Source organism: Rhamphochromis sp. 'chilingali', assembly GCF_963969265.1.
Source record: "Rhamphochromis sp. 'chilingali' genome assembly, chromosome: 13".
In the NCBI taxonomy this organism is placed as follows: Eukaryota; Metazoa; Chordata; class Actinopteri; order Cichliformes; family Cichlidae; genus Rhamphochromis; species Rhamphochromis sp. 'chilingali'.
Window position 1 is genome coordinate 7,600,443 of NC_137940.1, and position 4,483 is coordinate 7,604,925.

General features: G+C 36.5%; 1 long non-coding RNA gene across 1 annotated transcript; it reads left to right on the forward strand.

The window, feature by feature from the left end:
- The first annotated feature begins 879 nt into the window (after positions 1-879).
- LOC308409060 lies at positions 880-2,025 on the forward strand. Its single transcript, XR_013973917.1, has 2 exons — positions 880-1,183; positions 1,777-2,025. It is a non-coding gene; the product is annotated as an uncharacterized lncRNA (long non-coding RNA).
- Positions 2,026-4,483: the final 2,458 nt, after the last annotated feature.

Consider the following 4,483-nt stretch of genomic DNA (forward strand, 5'->3'; position numbering starts at 1 on the left):
ATCTCAGTATCAATTTAATTTAGGCAGTTTAATTTAAAATAATTAGAATATTTTCCAAAATGGCACCAACAGCCGACTGCTAATTTAGATCCCAGCTTTTTGTTTTGTTTTTCTGAACCAGCAACAGTGAATCTTAAGGTACTTGTGAAAACAAAGTTGCACATGTGCTGGCTGCCGTTCTGTTTTTTTTGTTTTGTTTTTTTTCCGGGGGGTGTGGGGGTGGTAGGCAGATGTTTTCTGGGTAAAGCTGCCAAACGAGGGAAAACAGCCAGTGAAGCGAGTAAAGAAATGCGTACATCAGTTTGGTGTTCGCCACAGACCCAAACACCGGATGCCAAGCATGAAGTACCACATGTCACAATGAACACAACAAAGCAGATGTAGCAGAAGTGGCTGCTTCAAGCAGCAGCCGCAGGCATACTTTGACCTATACTAGAAATTTTCAGTGGACAGAGAAAGATGGACTTTCACACGGTTTTTGACGGGTAAAGAAAAAGAAGGCAACATTAAATGTGTCAGTTATAACCAGCAAAAAAACATTCTCATTGAAAACTATATCCATAGTGCTATTATTTGTTTGTTTTAAAAGAGCAGTCATTTTTTTTAAAGAACGATAAGAAAAAAGTGTTAATATTTAATGGCTTTGGCAAGCTCGTTAAGTCTTGTAAAATGTGCATTTTACATACTGTGTAATGCAAACTTTGTAACTAGTGTTGAAAGTCATAATTAACCATGCATTCTCAATATTTGCTTCAATATTTGCTCTGCTTGGTAACTTACAGAGTGTATGGTTATGGAATGACTATCTGCAGACTTGAGAATGTATACATGGTAAGACTACACAGCAAATTCAAAAGTGTTAGATTTTTTGGTGTTAATAGTCTCCTTGCAAAAGTAGAGTTAATTTTACTCTAAGCAGAGTCACATTCTTTTAATGTAACTCTGAGGTGTAAAATGATAGTAGTTAAAATCGAGTGTTAAAAATGAGTGTTTCTCTGTCAAATCTGGAGGTGTTAAAATGGAAACATTAACTCTTGACCTCTTAACTCTGAACTCCTAGAGGGGCTATGACACCAACAGAGTAAATTCACAGACTCCGCCCCCAGCACGGCTCCAATCGAAGCTGAAGTGAAGCCGTTTCAGAACATTTTGCTCTACATATTTGAGTTGTTTGCCATGCTTGGTAAGTCATTTTTTTTCAAAGATTGTTTCAATTGTTATTATGAGCTTTTACTTCTGTGGCTCTTTGGAGTTGAGACAAAGCTGTGTGAAAGGCATTAGCCATGTTGCTCGCTGATAGCATAATATTCTGTTTTAGCTAGCTGAAAGGTATTGTTTGCGGGCAAATACCACAGCCTTGAAAAAAGCTTGCATGTGAATTTTCAGTCAAACGTTTGGTCAAATACACCTAAAACAATGTCTAGAATGTGAAATGTTGGTATAATGGTGCTACTTGAAGCCTGAAAACGATCGCCCATAAAATAAAATAAAAAACGAGCAAACAGCAGTAGCAGACGTCCTGACTGGGTTCTACGTTAGCATAGATCCCTCCAGAGTTTTGTGCACACGGTTTAGGTAAAAATGAAAAAGGTTGCGGTTTTACATTTAGTTCAGTATTACCTGTTGCCTGTGTCTTTGTCTTTTGGGAAAATACTTTACACAAGTAATGGCTCAAAGAGGATTCCTTTTTTTTTTTTTTTACTGTGCTGCAATTGTTTACTGGATTATTTGTGCCATTAATTGGTGTCAACTAATTTTTATTCGGTCTCCGCACAGGATATGCTTGTGAAGATGGAATATGGGGGAGAGCAGAAGTGCGTTGAAGTTCCACAAAGGGATGAATGAAGGACATGCATATTGTATTGAAGAAATAAGTGATGAGAATGCTGTTATTTGCATTTACCATGTCAGACCTTTTGATAAACAAAATTCTAATGAAAGTGAGAACATGTATACTGTTACATCTTTCAGAAAATGTTTTGAAATTGTGGTGCACAGTTCAGAATAAATGTTTTTCAAAAACCATTGCATCTTTTTAGTAAATGTTTATTTCCAAAAGAAATTTCTAGAAGTTCAGAACAGTAAAATTCCCGCTTTTTAGAATGAATTAGAAGATAACTCTTACGTAGTTAAACTAAAATGCTCTTTGAGAGTTAATATATAAACTCTTAACACCAAGTGTTAAATTATCAACTCCAGACAGATTTGGTGTTTAACACTAAATCAGAGTTAACGTACCAACTCTCCAAAAAGAGTTAAATTAACACTCTCTGGTGTGGACCCATATAGACACTTTAATAGTGTTGAAATCAAATCCGACAGTGTTAATTTGGACATGCTGGATTTGCTGTGTACTTAAATAAATACTGTGATTTTTCTCTAACCTAAAATTATATTTTACCAGATAATCATTGGCATATCTATTAGAATTTATAAAATGTATATTTTCAGAATCATCAGCGTACTTTATTAATCCTTATGGAATTTTCACATGGTTGCTCACCAGAGATGGGCACCAACGCGTTACTGTAATCTGATTACTTTTTTCAAATAAAGAGTAATGTAAAGAATTGCTATTGTAAAAAAAAGTAATTAGATTACTGTTACTTTCCCGTAAGTATGTTGCTTTACTGCGTTACTAAACCGTCTTGATTTTGTTTGTGAGAGTGTCTCATGACAATGACGTAAGCACGTGCGACGTGCGTGGCAGCAACATGTGTAGATCAACAATAGATAATCTGGAGTCTGGGAGAGAGTACGACCATGCAGTATTTAAAGCTTGGAAGTTTAGTTCATAAAAAGTGGCAAAAACATTAGCGTCTGCTGTACACTCTGCCTGGGAAGAAAACTTCTTTCTACACCAAAAAATTAAACTTAAAATCTGAGGGGTTGATTTATTACGTATTCAGGTTGTGTATCATGTTTTTAAAAAGTAACTAACTAAGTAACTAATTCCTTTTAAAAATAAGTAATCGGTAAAAGGATTACATTTCTGGAGAAGTAATCAGTAATTAGTAACTAATTACTTTTTTCAAGTAACTTGACTGAAACTGTTGCTCACATTGATATTACAGTACAATAGTATAAACTCTTGTATTGCTATAAACTGGTCCTTTAATGCTGAGTGCTAGTTGCTAATGTCAGTCTGCTGTTTTATGCAGTACAGGTAGCATGCAATGAGCTTTTCAGAGCAGTTTCTCTGGAAACAACTGTCTACTGTGGTTGGAAACACAGATTGAAAGTTGTTGGTTATGTTAGTTTTGTTTTTTGTTTTTTGATTTTCGGATTATGTGATGGTTTCAATTACTTCTATCGTTGTAAGTATTCTTCCCTTATGACTTGGATGTAAATTAAAATACTATTTCAGTATTTAAGGCAGATAACCTAAGTATGAAGAATGCTTACATGATGTACATACTGTGAATGCCTGCTTTTGAAACCTTAATAAAAATATGAATTAAAAAAAAAAAAAAGAAAGTTGTTGGTTATACAACCAAAAGCACGCAACTGTGAAAGACTGAAACACTGCATAAAGCTTAAGGAATAACTCCAAGTAAGTGAGGTTAACATCTCAGTATGACTGGTAAATTTAAAAATATACATACAATACATGAATGGGTTGGTTGTAAAAAATGCATTTAATGCTTGTACTTCAATCGTTATGATGCTTTGAGATACTTAAAGCAGTTTTATGGGTTATACACAAGCATGTGAGCTTAGACATGTCGAAAATGTCTGCGTGGTGAAAGCAAAAACTATGACCTTTTAACACTGTACCTTGTTTTTTTGATCTTTTGCCAAGGAATCGATTTAGGTAGCGTGGTGTGAAGGGCCAGAGAACACCTTGGTTTGGTTTAATCTTGTAAATATCCGCTGCTGTTGCTGTCTTGAAGCTCTTTCAACTTGAACTTTAAAGCTAAAGGGACTTGCTGTTTGTTTTCAAAGAGATCAGGCTCTCTTCTTGGCAGTCAATATTCCCTCTTGGATTTATATGAGGCATGGGAGTGTACAAGCAGTAGCAGTGAGGTTTGATGCAAGAGTTCACATCATTACACTGCTGCGCTTAAAAAGGCGAGCCACAAGCTTAACAAGAGATTTTTACTTCACCTTTGACATTTAGCATGTCATTGAACTGCTCAGTAACAGCTCCTCTTCTCATTACCCTCTTTGGCAGGAGAGCACAGTGCTCTTCAACTTGTTCTCCGTTTCTACCACATAATCTTTCTCCCTTTCACTCCCTCTTCCACCCCCCCACATTCCCTCTTGCACACTCTCTCCTCAGCAGCATAGCCATTTTATTCTGCAAATGACTGCACCTGAAGTCAAGTGGAAAGGAGAAGGTCTGCTCACGTAGTTGGATTGCAAGGCTCAGTCTGCAGAGTCAGTAGTGCTTCACTTTCCCCCCCGCAGGGTCAGTATCCTAGGGGCTATAAGGCTGAGCCCCATTCTGTTCCAACCTGGATAAAGTATGCTCACTGTCAGC